At 42.9% G+C, this 19399-nt stretch overlaps 1 protein-coding gene and 1 long non-coding RNA gene across 4 annotated transcripts in view; one reads left to right on the top strand and one right to left on the bottom strand.

The window, feature by feature from the left end:
- The window catches only part of PCGF5 (polycomb group ring finger 5), a 45592-nt gene extending 27728 nt beyond the window's left edge, over positions 1-17864 (bottom strand). For 2 of the 3 annotated variants that reach the window (XM_032231607.1, XM_032231609.1), the window contains exon 1: positions 16336-16393. The gene's annotated coding sequence lies outside the window, so the exon portion shown is untranslated. Of the gene's footprint in view, positions 1-16335; positions 16394-17765 lie in introns of those variants that run through there. The other variant, XM_032231608.1, reaches the window with a different exon arrangement.
- LOC116518298 overlaps positions 16382-19399 on the top strand; it is a 27041-nt gene continuing 24023 nt past the window's right edge. The window contains exon 1 of the long non-coding RNA XR_004256541.1: positions 16382-16609. This is a non-coding gene — a long non-coding RNA (uncharacterized LOC116518298). The remainder of the gene's footprint in view (positions 16610-19399) is intronic.

Genomic DNA, 19399 nt, shown 5'->3' with positions numbered 1-19399 from the left:
AAAGTTATCAGGTTTGAAAAAGACTGTCCTGATTTTGACTGTATTTGAACTGTGGTTCAAAAATACATAGAAACTAAACTGTTATTGACTATTATCAGACTTACATACACCATTCATTTAGACCAAGATAGCACACATAGCATTCCTCCTCTGATTTTTCCCCACCGCAAGAAACCTGAGAAATAGGTTGGACTGGGACTGAATAACTGGTCCAAAGTCCCAGTGAGTTTGCGTGTATGAATATCTTTCTTTCAGGACATTGCAGATTTAATCCCAAAAAGGTCTTTTTGTAATTGTGGGAGTATCAATTTCTACAACTGTAGAAAGTGCAGCTTCTTTCTTTACTTCTCAGGTAGAGCTCCCATATTTGGGTGGCAACAAAATAAGCAGTTACAGAAAACTTTTTCCTGCTATCTAATGTTCTAGATTTTTGCATCCAAGTTTAGGTTCACCCTGTCTAAATCCAGAAATTAGAAATTAGCTCAAATTCCGCAATTAAAGTAGTGTCCTGCAAAGCTGAACCCACTAGACAATCCATAGTCATTCTAGATATAGTTTGTGGCACCATAAGATACTCCGCAGTTCTGGATGAAATACTAGTATGCAGGAGAAGGAATACGAGGTGGCGCAGTGGTTAGAGTGCTGTACTGCAGCCACTTCAGCTGACTGTTGTCTGCAGTACGGCGGTTCAAATCTCACCGGCTCAGGGTTGACTCAGCCTTCCATCCTTCCGAGGTGGGTAAAATGAGGACCCAGACTGTGGGGGTGATATGCTGACTCTGTAAACTGCTTAGAGAGGGCTGAAAGCCCTATGAAGCGGTATATAAGTCTAACTGCTATATAAGTCTAACTGCTATTGCTATTGCTATACAAACATAAATTCTACAAACAACAATAGCCTATTGTTTAATAATGACATTTTATGTAACTATTTAAACACAATGGGGTAGGTGAATCTGAATAATTATATATGCTACAATGGAGTAAAATAAATACACTCTCTCATACGTTCACAGTAAAGCAACTCATACATTGTTTCCAAGTAAAATAGGGTATTTCATTTCCAGTTTCATGAAAATAGCAGTCCATAGATTTAGAAACAGTATCCTACACTTTTAAAAGTGCCTAATAATAATTTTGATTATGTCACAGAACAGCATTACAAATAAGAGACATCAAATAATAATATGTTACAATTAGTGGTGGATTGTTGGTAATAATCAAAATCAGCTTAATACTGTAAACAGTATAACAAAATTTAGCTACATTCAAAGAAATTTTTTCGTGGTGCTCTGATAATAGCAATTGTACATAAAAATATCAATGTTTCCTGGGTATTTTATCAGAGTCCTTATAGAAGTTACAGTATAGTAGGACGTAAGCAGTTTCAATAGCCCCTTGTTCAAAGGGGTGCAGTGTCAACTCATATGGATTTTTTTTATACTGGTCCTGCAAAACTGGTGTGGAAAGTGCATTGAGGTGTGCTAAAATCAGTGGCCTTTGGAGTTTGGGGACAGTTTTATGATCTTGCTGCTTTGAAAAGGGGAGTTTGACTGCTCAAAGAAAATGTTCTTAGGAAAACCAGACTTATCTTGTTGTTGGGCTTCCAAGTCTTTAATAACATTGTTTAAATGCACCAATACCCACTCTTAACCCATCATTAAGAGCATTTCTCCAGTGCTTTATATATCAGAAGGTCTTGAATAAACATTGAACTCATCCATATATAACCAGCTATTATTCTGATTAGGTATTACCTGGTGTGGATTTTTTTCCGTCCGCTTCAAGTGGGACTAGCAATAGCAACAGCAATAGCAGTTAGACTTATATACCGCTTCATAGGGCTTTCAGCCCTCTCTAAGCGGTTTACAGAGTCAGCATATCGCCCCCAACAATCCGGGTCCTCATTTCACCCACCTCGGAAGGATGGAAGGCTGAGTCAACCTTGAGCCGGTGAGATTAGAACCGCTGAACTGCAGATAACAATCAGCTGAAGTGGCTTGCAGTACTGCACCCTAACCACTGCGCCACCTCAGCTCTAAAACTCACTGTTTTCTAGTTTCCAGAATGATGCCTTAACCACCACCCCAAACTGCTTCTCTTTGACTGCTTAGAATAACATAATACCAATTGCATTATACAGGAAACCTGTTGAACTTATAACTAGAACTGATCATCTTCACTTCATCATCCTAGTATGATTGAGATACATTCTGCAGAGTATTACTGCAAAGCATGCAAATATGTTTTTCTTTGAACAAACCCAGCCCAAACTGTCACTCTACAGTAGTGATAATTTCCCAACCACATTAGTTTTGACGGACGTCACTTTTCAAAAACATATTCAGGAATCACATGTGTACAGATACAAAATGGAAACTGAACTCTTTCTGTGAAGTATTCTTGGTGTGAATTAATATTCCTGAATTACGTAGGCATGGTTTTGGCATACAATTGACAATGTAGGCTACATCTCATACCTAAAGCAAAAGACTTCTTGGGAAAGTTCTGCTTGCTCAAACATGTGAAAATGTACCATTTTCACACAGCATTAAAAAGGTTCAAGATGTGCTTCAAACAATGATGCATCCCTTGTTTCTAATGAAGTGGGTGGAATCTTCACAGTTCTGTAGTTTTTACAATTAATGAATAATAGCTCCGAGCCTTCCAGCCTCAAGTATTTGAAGCTGTTGTAGTTAGCACAAATAGCATAGTGTATGAATCTTTAATCTTAGAAAACTTATTTAACCTATTTTTTTTCCTTTTCCACAAAAACAACTTCTTTGAAAAGCCATAAAAATCATGAAGACAGAAACCTGCGCATCATGTTTTATTTATGGAGTGACTAGGATGTACACTTAAGGCGGAGGTGGTATTTTGATAAACGTTTACAATATTTTCTTCATACTTATTAATTATGCACCTTTCACATACACACTCTGGCCAGTCTACAATATGTTATTTCTATTTCAATTTAGTCCTGTTTGTGGAATTTGCCTTTTGTTGAGTAATTACTTTTGATCTTCACTGGTGATACCATTTTATTATCTGATATAAAAATCAACATGGAAGCCAGATATGGCCATTGGGAGGAATTAAGAAATCTATGGGTAAATCAGATTAATGATTCTGGGAACATTAAAGATAACAAAATGTTTTGTAATAAACCTGACCTGCCTTTTCTCTTCTCCTCTCTACAAGCAAGAAACAGTAACTTATTGTCCTAATCCTGGAGATTTCTATATGTTTATTTATTGCACTGAAAATCCATGCCAATCCAAAAACTCATTAAACTTAAGTATGGCAAATAAAATAGACATAATGACAAAAGAATCAAAACTATTTTCCTGACTAAAATAATGAACTAAAATAGTAATGTTATAGATATCTTTAGCACTTTTAAAAATCTAGATGCAATTTTATTTAAGATTTTAGTCGCACTCTACATCTCTAGATTGCAGAACACTTTCCCAATAAAATATTGCATTTCTGTCCATCTAGTTTCCAGAGCAAATCCAAGCTGTATTTATGTTTTTTTTTATTGCATCTTGAATATTTTGTCGTCACAAATCCAGCAATGGTCAACAAGAAACTTCTCCTCACAAATTCTTTTTATTCTCATCCCTTAAAGTATCAAAAAGGGATACTGAAAAATATTTTTTTAAAAATAAGAGAACTCAATATGTGAATGACACTGCTATGTATACTTCCATGTTAAAGTCATTTTAAAGACAATACCATTTTAGATCTAGCATCAGGTTAATCTGCTGGAATAAAACTGAAGGAACTTCTATGGAAGGGGCTGTTTGTCTGCAACCTGGAGTTATTAGGATTGTTAGCTCTGCCTCATCCTGCCTCATTCCATTCTCTACTGTATTCTTTCAATCTTAATTTCATTCTTTGATTTGTATTAAGATGATATCTAGACATGTTCTTGGATTTGCTATATGTGCAGCTCTCTTGTGATTTTTCTTTTCTTCTGTACAGTTATAGACTACTACAACAAGAATTGAAATTAAGTCTTTACAAGGTAAGGGTAGAACATTTTAAGAGGAATGTGTTACAGAAATAGATACACAAGTACTTCTCAATTTTAAGAAATTAGTTCATATATATTAATGATCAGCATGTGTAATGGGAAAGAGAAACATTTTTTTCCTGAAAATTTTCATTCTTTCAGTCAACTTTTGGGGTGACCTGAGGGCGGGGAGAATTTGTGATGACCTGTTTATTACAGCAAAAGTGACAATGGTGTAACAAAGATGTAAGTCAACAGGACTAGCACACTGATTTCCAATTTTTTGCTTCTCCTTCTAAAATAGGACCCATTTATAATTCAAACTTATTTTGTTCAGCATAGAAATTTGATAAAAGCTGTCACATCCATACATTTAAAACACACTCATATATTTAAGTGTTGTATTTTTTCCTAAATAATCCAGTATGCTCTTGGGCACACTGAAATAACTACGGTATATTCTCTTATTTTGTAGTATGATGTTTCCGATGTAAAAACACAGTAGAATAATAATACATTTTATGGGAGTGATTATAGCTGTACTTAATTCTGTGAACAGTTCTGATCATTATATCTCAAAACGTACAAAGAGCTAAAAAAAGGCAGAAAAATTCATTCAGTGATTAAACAGCTTCAGCAATTCTTATTATAATGGTGAAGATTACAATGATTAGGAAGCTTTAACTTTGAAGGAAAAAAGACATATAAGGGTTGTGTGAGTAAGATATACACAGTACATATATGTACATATATGTATCATATAGAAAAATAATTAAGAATCTCAGATCATTCACTGAATTGAAACTGTAGAAATTCATATTTAAAAAGCTCTTCTTCACACAGCATAATTTATTTTGGTACAACCAGAATAAATCAAACCACCAATTTAAACTGCTTAAGAGAGGTTCAAGTCATGTAGATTAAGTAAGTTTAAGTAAGTTTTAACTACCCTGACATCAACTGGGAAACAAACAAAGTGAAAGATCCAACAGGTTCTTAACAAACCTAGCAGACAACTTTGTTTCCCAAAAAGTAGAGAAGGGAACAAGGGGATCGGCCATATTCGACTTAATTCTCACTAACAGAGAGGAAATGATAGAAGGTGTTGAAGCTACAGGAACCTTGGGGGCAAGCGATCATGCAATACTGGAATTCAACATTATGCAAACACAAGTAGTAGAACAAAGTCAAACTAGAGTCTTGGACTTTAAGAGAGCTAATTTCAATAAACTTAGAGAGAGCTTGGGAAGAATTACATGGATGAGAATCCTCAAGGGGAAAACAACTCAAGAAGCTTGGGAAATTTTGAAAAATGAGATTACAAAAGCTCAGTCTAGCACAATACCAATGAAGAAGCAAAATAACATCTCCCAAAAGAAACCAGCATGGCTGCATAAAGAACTCTCTGACAAATTGAAAGACAAAAAGGATAAATATAAAAAGTGAAAAGTGGGGGACATAACTAAGGCAGAATATCAACAAATAGCCCAAGCCTGTAAAGATGAAGTGAGGAAAGCTAAGGCTCAGAATGAAGAAAGGCTTGCCACAAAAGTAAAAAAAAATAACAAAAAAAAGCTTCTTCCAACATTTTAAAAACAAGAAAAAAGTTAAGGAAACAATTGGTCCATTGCTGGGAGAAAGTGGCAAAAAGGTGACAAGCAACAGGGAGAAAGCAGAACTATTTAACTCATTTCTTGCATCTGTCTTTACACAAAGGGAAAAAACAGTCCAGCCTACCAAAAACAGCACCATAAAAATCAGATTAGGAACACAAGTTGAAATAGGGAAGAAAATGGTAAGTGAGCACCTGTTTACCCTAGACGAGTTCAAATCACCAGGACCGGATGGATTACACCCCAGGGTTCTGAAGGAACTGGCAGACGAGATCTCAGAACCACTGAACTATATCTTTCAGAGATCCTGGAGCACCGGGGAACTGCCAGAGGACTGGAAAAGAGCTGATGTGGTTCCCATCTTCAAAAAAGGAAATAAAATAGATCCAGGAAACTACAGACCTATCAGCCTGACCTTAATACCAGGAAAGATTCTGGAAAAGATAATCAAGCAACGAATTAGCGAACACCTAGAAGTAAACAAAATAATAGCCAAAAGCCAACATGGGTTTGTCAAAAACAGATCATGGCAGACTAACCTTATTGCATTCTTTGACAAAGTGACAAAGTTAGTGGACCAGAGGAATGCCGTCGATATAGTTTACTTGGACTTCAGTAAAGCATTTGATAAAGTAGGCCATAACCTACTACTAGACAAAGTAGAAAAATGTGGGTTAGACAGCATCACCACCAGATGGATTCGTAACTGGCTGACCAGTTACGCACTCAACGTGTAGATCTCAATGGAACTGCATCTACATGGAGAGAGGTATGCAGTGGAGTACCCCAAGGCTCTGCTTTAGGCCCAGTACTCTTCTGATCTGAATGAGGGGATAAATGGGGAACTCACTCAATATTTGCAGATGATACCAAGATGGAAGGAATAGCCAACACTCCATAAGATAGGCTTAATATACAGAAGAATATTGACAAACTTGAACATTGAGCACTATCTAACAAAATGATATTCAATGGTGAAAAAAGTAAGGTTCTACATTTAGACAAGAAAAACAAAATGCACGTGTACAGTATAGGTGGTACCTTGCTCAAGAGTAGTAAATGTTAGAGGGATCTATGAATCCTAATGGACAACCATTTAAATATTAGCCAGCAGTGTGCAGCAGCTGCCAAAAAAGCCAACACAGTTCTAGGCTGCATAAACAGAGGGATAGAATCAAGATCACGTGAAGTGTTAATACCACTTTATAATGCCTTGGTAAGGCCACACTTGGAATACTGCATTCAGTTTTGGTCACCACGATATAAAAAAGATGTGGAGACTCTAGAAAGAGTGCAGAGAAGAGCAACAAAGATGATTAGGGGACTGGAGGCTAAAACATATGAGGAACAATTGCAGGAACTGGGTATGTCTAGTTTAATGAAAAGAAGGACTAGAGGAGACATGATAGCAGTCTTCCAATATCTCAGGGGTTGCCACAAAGAAGAGGGAGCCAAACTATTCTCCAAGGCACCTGAGGGCAGAACAAGAAGCAATGGGTGGAAACTAATTAAGGAGAGAAGCAACTTAGAACTGAGGAGAAATTTCCTGACTAGAATAGAATAGAATAGGAATAGGAATAGGAATAGGAACAGAACACAATAGATACACAACAAATTTGTCTCCGGTGCATACACTCCCAGTGTACATGCAAGCAATAAATTATACATCTGGTGCATAAGCTCTCAGAGTACACACATACAACAACAAACTGATAGATCATAAATCATAGTTACAATCATTAATCATAGGATACAAACTACAAGTGATAAATCATGACATACCAATAGAAGAAGATTGTAGGAAAGATGAGAAATGAGAAAGATGATGATAATAGCCAATATGCAACTCAGGTGGAAGTCTTCAAACTTTTACATACTTAGTGATATTTTCACACAATGGATTTGTATCCAAGCCTGTAAGAACCAACTACTGCTATTTATATTTCTGTATTCTATATTTTGTGCTACAACTTCCCCTGCAAATGGCAAAATCAAACATCCTGATCATTAGTTCAGAAGCCAAAAAGGTATGAATATGCAAATTAGTTACTGTAGTTCAAAGTTACAGTAACGTTTTATCTACCCACACTTTAGCCTATGGTGAGAATAAGCATGGATTTTTTTAAAAAAGTGTTATTGTTGTAATTACAGAAAAAATATATCAATATTTATGTTGCGTAAATGCTTTCTAAATCGCAAAACTCATTACATACTATCTCTTATAGGATCTGAATAAGATCTGAATCTATCATGTTAGAGTTGATACTTTAATGTGCTTGTACAAGGATGGAGTTTTTGAGGTCCTGATAAAGATAGGTAAGAAATTTAAGAAGAAAAGGCAACATATGATACAGTATATGAATATAGTTGAAGCAAGAATGATTTGTAAGGTTAGAAAGTCATGATAAAGTTTAATAAAATGCACCAGTAGAAATTCCATTCAAATTATATTTCCTCTGATCTCTTGCCTTCAATTTATTTTACTACTTCTTACTCTTTCTTGCTTTGTTTAATGAAAGGGAAAGGCATGCTGGATACATATGTATGGATATTCTTATTCATCTTTTTAGCCCTTCTACAGCTCCTGGATGTTTGCTGAAACACCGTTTTCTGCTATTCTGAAGTGGGAAACATCCTATCATAATTTAGAAATAAAGAATGTATCCCCAAAACCCCACTCAAAACGTTGCTATATCTATACATATATTTTGCAGTTCTCAGACCTATGGTATATTAACTGTGGCTCGACCATCAAACGATTTTTTCAAAAATTGTACTTACATCACAGCAGATCTAAAGCGTTGTGCAAAAGTGTTGTAAATTAATAATGCTTTCAGAAATAGAAGTGTTAATACCTTATTTTTATAAATTAACAAAATGGAAAGTAAATGAACAGAAGAGAAATCCAAATCAAATCAATATTTGGCATGATTGACTTTTGCCTTCAAAACAGCATCAATTCTTCTAGGACCCTAGCACAATTTTTTAAAGAACTCGGCAGGGTTCCTTCAAGGTTCTTCTAAACATATTGGAGAACTAACCACTGATGTTCTGTGGATGTAGGCTGCCTCAAATCCTTCTGTCGCTTCACATAATCCAAATAGATTTGATGATGTTATCAGGGCTCTGTAGGGGCCAAACCATCATTTCCAAGACCTTCTTGTTATTCTTTACACTGAAGGTAGTTCTTAATGATAAATGAAGGCAAACATGTGTGCGTCATAATAATGTTCTAAGGATCCAATCTGGATTGGTCACCAGAACCAGAGTTTTAGCCTTGTGAGGTTTTGGGCTTCATGCTACAGAGAAATTCAGGGATCTTCTCTCTAGCAGGGTGTATCTTAATGACATTGGCTGTATGTTTGGGGCTGTTGTTCTGCTGCAGGATATTTTTGGGGCCAATCACATGCCTTCCTGAAGGTATGGAATGATGGATAAGTATCTGCCTGTACTTCTCAGCACTGAGAACACCTTTGATCCTGACCAAATCGCCAAGTCCATTTGCAGAAATGCAGCCCCAAACTTGCAATAAACCTCTGCCATGCTTCACTACTGCCTGCAGACGCTCACTATTGAACCGCTCTCCAGCCCTTGGGTGAGCAAACTGCGTCCTGTTATAACCAAATATTTCAATTTTTGACCCATCAAGTCCAGAGCACCTGTTGCCATTTGTCTGCACATCAGTTCCTATGTTTTCATGTATAGTGAATCGCTTAGCCTTGTTTCCACATCAAGAGGTATGGCTTTTTTGTTGCAATTCTTCCATGAAGACCACTTCTGGGCAGACTTCTCAGGACAATCGATGGGTGTTCTTGGGACTCACTGATTTCTGTCGGTTCCTTGCTGATGATACTGCTGACCATCTTCCAATGTCAAAGGGAAGGAAGCACGATGTGTCTTTCATCTGCTGCAATCTTTCCTTGACTGACTCCTGCATCTACAATCCTCAACATTGCCTGTTTCTTTGTGCTTCTTCAAAAGAGGTTGAACAGTACACCTTGAAACCCCAGTCTACTTTGAAATCTTTGCCAGAGAGACCTTGCTGGTGCTGTGTAATTACCCTGTGCCTTGTTCCTGTCCTCAGTTTTGCCACGGTGCGTGACCTGTGACATGAAACTGTCTTCCACAACCTCACCCTAGTAGCAGGGTTTGACTGTTTCTCCACCAGTTTTAAGCCTCCTAGGCGTCTGTTTCTGATTGGTTTCAACTTACATATGAAATTATCATTAGCACCTCCTTGGTATAATTGCTTAATCATACACTTGACTCTAATTCTATAAAATCTCTGACTTTATACAAGTGTAAGAATTGGTGCTGTTTTGAAGGCAAAGGTGACCACACCAAATATTGATTTGATTTGGATTTCTCTTCGTTTATTTTCCTTCCTGTTAATTGATAAAAATAAACTATTAACATTTCTATTTCTAAAAGCATTCTTAATTTGTAGCAATTTTGCACAACTGACACTTTTGCACAGTTAACACTTTGCAAAGGCATGCCAGGCATTTCATTAGAGTGCCCCCTCAGAGATAAAATAAAGACAGAAATAGACAACAAAAGTTTTTAGAGAAAGACCCCTGAAGGATTTACTCTGATTGATTACTGGTTTATTGTGCTCTGCAGTAAATTCAGAGCAAAGAAAAGTTAATGTTCCTGTTTTCATTAGAAACAAAAGGCACCAATCCCAGAAATACAATTTTTTTTTGTACTTGCAATATATTCTTGGGACTAAGTAACTTTTATTCAGTTAAATTGACATATCTCATCTACACTTCATTTTCTTCCACAATGAAAAAGGGGATTCCCAAATAATCTTCTGTCCTGGTAATTTACAAGATCCAGACTTATTTGGTTCAAGCAAGCTATGATGTTATTCTCATACATCCTAACAAATTCTTTCTGAAATATTCAATAGAAATTCCTAAACTGTTGAACTTCACCAAGATTTAGTGAAATTATAAAATTATAAACTCATTATATAACTCCACATTAACTCAAAAAAAAAAACAAAACCCCAAGCCCCACCAAATTCTGTAGCTCATATTTTCTAGTAGCTATGGAATACTAAGAACAGCAATCTATAGAAAATTAAACTTAGTACTTTACTAGTGCTGACTTAACTATTTGTGACTAACTTTCCTCAGAAATCTCAGTGTGGCTTAACATGTGCATGTTTATTTAGACTATTTCCACACCAATGATTTTATACTGTTTTATAGTGAACATGCCGCTAATGCTGTGGTGATACATTATAAATGAAGGCAGGTTTAGAACTTTGCAGCAATAACTATAATGCTATACAGCACTTATAACGCTATAAGATATTATAAATCAATAGTGTGAAAATGGCTAAACAGCTAAATTTCACTGAATTCGGGATGATTTCCTCCAATAGCACAATGTTTAGAATTGCAATTGTAACTTAGATTTAAATGGAATGAGTCCATCAGCACATCTGATGAGCTTACTTCAGTCCATTTAACCACTCTGGTTTATTGCCAATGACTTCAACATTAAGGCTCTGAACAAAACAATAAATGAAGAAAATTATTTTGTTTGTACAGTGAAGTGCACTGCTGTCATGCATCTCAAGAAAACATGTTTTAATACAACCTTAAATGACTGCATATCTATCCTCTTACTATAAAAGTTTCAAAATCCTGAATATATAAGCATAAACACTGGCTATTCTATTATGTTCTGCTGTGGTCCTTACCACTACTACTATTGTTTAGAATGGTTCCATACTAAAATTGTTATTGTGAATCTCTTCTGAAAGAGCAGGACAACAGAACTTGATGAAGGGGCATTGCTAGCTGTTGCTTTGCATTTAAATTAAATGTACCTTATATAATTTCAACAAGCTCAAACGCCACAATGTCTTAAAATTCATCACAACAAAGTTAACTTCTGTAAAGAAAACCAAAGGGAGCGTGTAATATGTTGGAGAAATAAATGTACATTTCATCGTTTCATATCGCTCTCCTTTTCCCTAAGGCACAAAATAGAACACCCTATGTTCTTGAATAAACTTCAAAGCTTCTACTAATTGCAAACTACCTAATGTCATCTTGACAAGATATTCATTTAGTCAGACCTAAGATAAATTAACATGCCAAGACAAAATCCGAAAATCCAAAAGGGCAGTTCGGCTCCCAATGGAATTTGTAATTTGCCAAAAGAGCAGCTTCCTTTAAAAAAAATATATATGTTTCTCCTCTGCACTATGATGCTAATCCTCTACTACTTCGATCCGAGATCGGAAAAGATAATCTAAAACAGGCATGCATGCTCGCGGGCGCGCGTAGCAGAAGTGAGTCACTCTTCCAGGGAACTGATGATTCACCCATTCAAGTCATCCTTTTGAGGCCGAATTAACAAGCAAAACACACGTGGGGTTCGAATCCACAAATCCTTTTACCCAGAATCGGCGGGATTCGATTATGCCCCTGAGTTCTTTCAACTCCACCCACGACTCCCGATATCGATTTTCCTCCATGACGAAAGCACCGGGGGGGGGGGCAGGGGAGCGGGGTAGAAAACCCACGCCCCCCCCCAAAAGACAGGTATACGGTGGCAATACACCTCAGTCCGTAGGTGACGTTTCCATCCCGAACCGCTCTTTAAAAAAACAACAAAAACCCCTCCCTTTGGACTCGGGCACCTGCCGGGTCAGGTGCACAAACGGTCGGCTGGCCAGTTTCACTTTTGGGTTGTTGTTGTTTTTGACTGCGCGTGTGCAGAGGTTTCCTCCGGCCGAACAGGGCCAGAAACATCGCACCCGAGAAAGACAGGAGAGAGAGAGAGAGAGAGAGAGAGAGAGAGAGAGAGAGAGAGAGAGGCAGGAGAGAGAGAAGGACAGGAAAATGACAGGAAGGGGGAAGAGGGAGGGAAGGAAAGACAGAGAGAGGGAGAAAGAGGTAGGGAGAGAAAGACAGAAAAGAGGAGGTGAGGGAAAGACAGGAGAGAGAGGGGGGGAGAGAGAGGGGGGAGAGAGAGGGGGGGAGAGGGAGAGAGAGGGAAAGGCAAGAGAGAAAGACAAGAGAGAGAGAGAAAGACAGGAGAGAGAGACAAGAGAGAGAGAGAGAGGGAGGGGGGAAAATGACAGGAAGGGGGAAGAGGGAAGGAGGGAAAGACAGGAGAGAGAGATGAGAGAGAGAGAGAGAGAAAGGGAGGGAGGGAAAGACAGGAGAGAGAGACAAGAGAGAGAGAGAAAGACAGGAGAGAGAAAGGGAGGGAGGGAAAGGCAAGAGAGAAAGAAGAGAGAGAGAGAGAAAGACAGGAGAGAGAAAGGGAGGGAAAGACAGGAGAGAGAGACAAGAGAGAGAGAGAAAGACAGGAGAGAGAAAGGGAGGGAGGGAAAGACAGGAGAGAGAAAGGGAGGGAGGGAAAGACAGGAGAGAGAGACAAGAGAGAGAGGGAGAAAGAGGTAGGGAAAGACAGAAGAGAGGAAGGGAGGGAGGGAAAGACAGGAGAGAGACAAGGGAGAGAGAGAGAGAGAGAGAGAGGAGAGAAAGACAGGAAAATGACAGGAAGGAGGAAGAGGGAGGGAAGGAAAGACAGAGAGAGGGAGAAAGGTAGGGAGAGAAAGACAGAAAAGAGGAGGTGAGGGAAAGACAGGAGAGAGAGGGGGGGAGAGAGAGGGGGGAGAGAGAGAGGGAGAGAGAGGGAGAGAGGGAAAGGCAAGAGAGAAAGACAAGAGAGAGAGAGAAAGACAGGAGAGAGAAAGGGAGGGAGGGAAAGACAGGAGAGAGAGACAAGAGAGAGAGAGAGGGAGGGGGGAAAATGACAGGAAGGAGGAAGAGGGAAGGAGGGAAAGACAGGAGAGAGAGATGAGAGAGAGAGAGAGAGAGAGAGAGAAAGGGAGGGAGGGAAAGACAGAGAGAGGGAGAAAGAGGTAGGGAGAGAAAGACAGAAGAGAGGAGGTGAGGGAAAGGCAGGAGAGAAGACAAGGGAGAGAGAGAGAGAGGAGAGAGAAAGACAGGAAAATGACAGGAAGGAGGAAGAGGGAGGGAAGGAAAGACAGAGAGAGGGAGAAAGAGGTAGGGAGAGAAAGACAGAAGAGAGGAAGTGAGGGAAAGGCAGGAGAGAGAGAAGAGAGAGAGAGAGCGAGAGAGAGGGAGGGAAAGGCGGGAGAGATAGACGAGAGAGAGAGAGAGAGAGAGAGAGAGAGAGAGAGAGAGAGGAAAGACAGGAAAATGACAGGAAGGAGGAAGAGGGAGGGAGGGAAAGAGAGAGAGGGAGAAAGAGGTAGGGAGAGAAAGACAGAAGAGAGGAAGTGAGGGAAAGGCAGGAGAGAGAGAAGAGAGAGAGAGAGCGAGAGAGAGGGAGAGGGAGGGAAAGGCGGGAGAGATAGACGAGAGGAGAGAGAGAGAGAGAGAGAGAGAGAGAGAGAGAGGAAAGACAGGAAAATGACAGGAAGGAGGAAGAGGGAGGGAGGGAAAGAGAGAGAGGGAGAAAGAGGTAGGGAGAGAAAGACAGAAGAGAGGAAGGGAGGGAAAGACGGGAGAGAGAGACAGGAGAGAGAGAAAGACAGGAGAGAGAAAGGGAGGGAGGGAAAACAGGAGAGAAAGACAGGAGAGAGAGAGAAGGACAGGAAAATGACAGGAAGGAGGGAGAGGGAGGGAGAGAAAGACAGAGGAGAGGAAGGGAAGGAAAGACAGGAGAGAGAGAGAGAGAAAGGCAGGAGAAGGAGGGAGGGAGAAGAAGAGAGAGGAAAGAGTTACACAGGAGAGAGACGGGGTGTAACCCGGCCTCTCTTCCTCCCTTCGCCCCACTCGCAACTTGCGCCGTCCCTCCTCTTGTGACCACCTTACATAACAACAACACGGGGGCTCCCAGCCAAAAAAAAAAAAAAAAAGCCGAAAACGCGGAAGACAAGCCAGCCGCCTTCGGGACGGAGAAGGAGAAAGCAGATGCTCCCCCCTCAGGAACCAGCCACCCTTCGCTCTCTCTCTTTTTTGGGGGGAGGAATAAAATAAAATAAAACCCCGAGCGACGCCGACGGGAGGGCGGCTGGCAGCTGGGCTAGAAAAATCCGGAATGGGAAGAAGCGACGCAGCAACCCCAAGGCCGCCCTCGGCCCCCACGGGGATGGGTGTGTGTGTGGTGTAGTGTAGTGTGTGTGGGGGGGTTGTGTGTGTGTGTGTTGGCTTGCTTGACCGCCCCTCGGCCGGCTCCCCTTTGCGGAGTTTAAAGCCAAAGGGTCTCTTCGGCTTTCCTACACCCCCCACCACCACCACACACAACAACACAACACAACACAACAGCCGCTCTCTCCACCCCCCCCACCACACACAACACAACACAACACAACAGCCGCTCTCTCCACCCCCCCCACCACACACAACACAACACAACACAACAGCCGCTCTCTCCCTCCCACCACACACAACACAACACAACAGCCGCTCTCTCCACCCCCCCCACCACACACAACACAACACAACACAACAGCCGCTCTCTCGACCCCCCCCCACCACACACAACACAACACAACACAACAGCCGCTCTCTCCCCCCCCACCACACACAACACAACACAACAGCCGCTCTCTCCACCCCCCCCACCACACACAACACAACACAACACAACAGCCGCTCTCTCCACCCCCCCCCACCACACACAACACAACACAACAGCCGCTCTCTCCACCCCCCCACCACACACAACACAACACAACACAACAGCCGCTCTCTCCACCCCCCCCACCACACACAACACAACACAACAGCCGCTCTCTCCCCCCCCACCACACACAACACAACACAACACAACAGCCGCTCTCTCCACCCCCCCACCACACACAACACAACACAACAGCCGCTCTCTCCACCCCCCCCACCACACACAACACAACACAACAGCCGCTCTCTCCACCCCCCCCCACCACACACAACACAACACAACAGCCGCTCTCTCCCTCCCACCACACACAACACAACACAACACAACAGCCGCTCTCTCCCCCCCACCACACACAACACAACACAACAGCCGCTCTCTCCCTCCCACCACACACAACACAACACAACAGCCGCTCTCTCCCCCCCCACCACACACAACACAACACAACAGCCGCTCTCTCCACCCCCCCACCACACACAACACAACACAACACAACAGCCGCTCTCTCCCCCCCACCACACACAACACAACACAACAGCCGCTCTCTCCCCCCCACCACACACAACACAACACAACACAACAGCCGCTCTCTCCCCCCCACCACACACAACACAACACAACACAACACAACAGCCGCTCTCTCCACCCCCCCCACCACACACAACACAACAGCCGCTCTCTCCACCCCCCCCACCACACACAACACAACACAACACAACAGCCGCTCTCTCCCCCCCCCACCCCCCACCACCACCTTGGGAAACGTCAACCCGTTTAGGAGCGACTCCGAATTAAGCGAGGAAGAGGGGGGGGGGAGGGCAAATTAAAAAGTTATTAACTCTCTTCGCCGCTCCTTGGTAAAAAAAAAAAGGGCAGCGGACGAGCGGCGGGACGCCAAAGGCGCGAAGTGCCTTCCCTCAACTTCTTCTTCTGACGGGGCGGCGGGAGCGGAGGGGGGGGGGTGGGTGGGTGGAAGCCCTTCCTCGGGCGCCTTTCTCTCTCCCACCCCCCCCCACCCTTCCCGGTCCTCCTTTCCCTCCACTTCCCTCAGGGGGTGGCCGAAGGTTTCCCCCTTACCTTTCTTCTCTCCCCTCCCCTCCCTCCCCGAGAGCGCAGCCCGCGCGGAGGGAGCAGCAGCAGCAGCAGCCGGACTCCTCCGGGGGGGGGGGGGAAGCGTGAGGTGCCGCCGCCGTTCAGCTGACAGGAGTTCCTGCCGGGGAGGGAGGGAGGGGGGAAGGAGCGAGCGGAGGAGGGAGGGGAGAGGAGGACGTATAGAGAGAGTCTCTTGCGTGAGGAAGGCTCGCGCGCCGCGGAGTGGCGGGAACGGCGCGCGGAGCTGAGGCGAGGCGAAGTGTGTGTGTGTGGGTGGGTGGGGGGGTGGATGAGCGGGCGGGCGGCGCGCGGCGGTTCTGAGGGAAAGCGGAGGACTTTTTCCCCCTCCAGAAGCGGTTGTTTTTGTTTACGCGTTGCTTTGCCCAGAGCTCGGTGTGTGTGTGTGTGTGTGTTTTTTAACACAATTCATTCTCTGATTGGACGCGCGAACAAAAAAAGAAAAAAAACTGGGGCACTCAGCCTTTCGCTGCCCCCTTCGTTTCTCGCTCGGAGTCCCCCCCCCCTCCTCCCGCCTTTTTTTTTTTTTTTTGAGTAACTTCAGCCCCGCTGAAGGAACTTCGGCTTCTCGGGGGGGTGGGGGGGGGTGGCAAAGCTTTTTTTTTTTTTGTGGGGGGGGGAGGCCACCAGCCGAAAAGAGCCAATGGCATCCAGCGGCGGAGTGGGGAGGGGGGGCGGGCGCGAGCGAACGCATCGCCTTGCGCAGGCGCGGGCGCGCGCGCTCCCCAAGCAAGCTCAACTCTTCCCTCCCTCCGCCCGCCAGGCATTCTCCTCCCTCCCCCGCCCACACTTTTTATTTATTTATTTATTTTTATTTTTTTTTGCCCTTCCTGGTCCAAGCCGCGCACACGGCTACTAGGACGCTGGAGCAAAAAGAGCATGTGCGTAGTCGGCGGCGACGCATGCTCCGTAAAGCTCGATGAAGGCGCGGTGACGCTGCTGCTGCCCTTAGATAGATCCCTCCCTCCATCCCTCTCTCTCTCTCTTCCCCTCCCTCCCTCCCTCTCTCTCTCTCTCTCTCTTCCCCTTCCTCCCTCCCTTCCTCTCTCTCTCTCTCTCTCACTCACACACACACACCATTTAATGTCCTTTTAGTAGTTTCCTCCTCCTGGGGAAAAATATATCTACATTTGCTTAATTAGCATGATATTGATTAAGTCAGCAACGTCCTAAACCAGAAGTGGTGGGAGGGAGCATTAATATAGCAAAAACATTTGATAATCTGTTCAGAAATTAACCATTCAAACTAAAAGGAAAATTAGTTTGTTAAGGCTTCACAAATGAATTCACACTTCTATTCTCTCTCTCTCTCTCTCTCTCTCTTCCTCTCTCTCCCCCCCTCCCCCCCTCTCTCTCTCCCTCTCTAGGACGATACTCTATCGTTGTAGTCTTCTTACCCCCATGGGAAAGTAGAGCTTTAAGGTCCCCGCAGAGCAGTTGAATGAAGCGCAGAGGATTCCAGAGCGTCAACTCGAAGGACGCACCGATCAAAGTAGAAATGTGTGGAGTTTAGGGAGGCATCAATGTGTGTGTTCGCGTCAGTGTTTGGCTCCTGGAGGCTGGCCGGACTGGGTCCCTGCAATTTTCTTGGCAAGATTTTGGAAGTGGCTTGCATTGCCTGCCTCCTAGGGCTGAGAATACTAGAATGACTAGCTCAAGGTCACCCAGCTGGCTTTGTGTAAAGTGGGACTAGAACTCGGGATCGCCTGGTTTCTAGCCTGATGCCTTATCCACTAACACCAGTGGTTCCCAAACTTGGCAACTTTAAGACTTGTGGACTTCAACTCCCAGAATTCTCCAGCTAGCTCTGCTGGCTGGAGAACTCTGGGAGTTGAAGTCCACAAGTCTTAAAAGTTGCCAAGTTTGGGAACCACTGCACTTACACAAAGTGCCTCTTCCTCCAGCAACAGAAAGGAAGCTTATTGTGGATGGTTTTGTCGCCGAGGACTATCTGGAGAAATTTATTTTATTTATTTCTTTAGTTTGTCAAACAGGTACAAGGTAACAGGTATATGTATAAATACATGGACGTGAACGAAAGAAATGAATACAAATAAATGGGAACAGTAGCAATAGCAATAGCAGTTAGACTTATATACCGCTTCATAGGGCTTTCAGCCCTCTCTAAGCGGTTTACAGAGTCAGCATATCGCCCCCCACAGTCTGGGTCCTCATTTCACCCACCTCGGAAGGATGGAAGGCTGAGTCAACCTTGAGCCGGTGAGATTTGAACCGCTGAACTGCAGTCAGCTGAAGTAGCCTGAAGTGCTGCATTTAACCACTGCGCCACCTCGGCTCTCAGGACAGGGATGGAAGGCATGCTGGTGCGCTTATGCACGCCCCCTTTACGGACCTCTTAGGAATGGGGTGAGGTCCACGGTAGACAGTTTAAGGTTGAAGCTGTTGGGGGTTTGAGGATGTAACAACGAGTTAGGTAAATGTAGCCAGGAATTTAGCCAAAATTTGAGAGATGGTATACTGTTTGTCTGTGTCTCTCTGTGTGTTCCTGAGATGGATCTTGCCCATCTCAGGGCATTGATTCAAAATGAATCAGCAATTGGAAATTCATCCTTTATATAACCTGATGCAATAGCTTGTGCTAGATGCAAGTTTGGGGCATTGGGGATATGGTTAAAGATTGTTGTGTCCAAGTCCTAAACCTGTCTGCACCTGATGATTTGCAGGAGAGACCCACTCCAGGCTGTGAAATAAATTCTCTGGAGATTGCTTAGTTTAGTAAATTGCTCTTTAACCCCCCCTCCCCTATGAGTAATCCCATAGACATCTCAGGGATTGCCACAAAGAAGAGAAAGTCAAGCTATTCTCCAAGGCACCTGAGTGTAGAACAAGAAGCAATGGATAGAAACTAATCAAGGAGAGAAGCAACTTAGAACTGAGGAGAAATTTCCTGACAGTTAGAACAATTAATCAGTGGAACAGCTTCCCTCCAGGAGTCGTGAATGCCCCAACACTGGAAGTCTTTAAGAAGATGCTGGATAGCCATTTGTTTGAAATGATATAGGGTTTCCTG

Source organism: Thamnophis elegans, chromosome 15 (assembly GCF_009769535.1).
Source record: "Thamnophis elegans isolate rThaEle1 chromosome 15, rThaEle1.pri, whole genome shotgun sequence".
In the NCBI taxonomy this organism is placed as follows: domain Eukaryota; kingdom Metazoa; phylum Chordata; class Lepidosauria; order Squamata; family Colubridae; genus Thamnophis; species Thamnophis elegans.
Note: the sequence above shows the minus strand (reverse complement) of the source record. Positions and strands in the feature narration are given on the sequence as shown.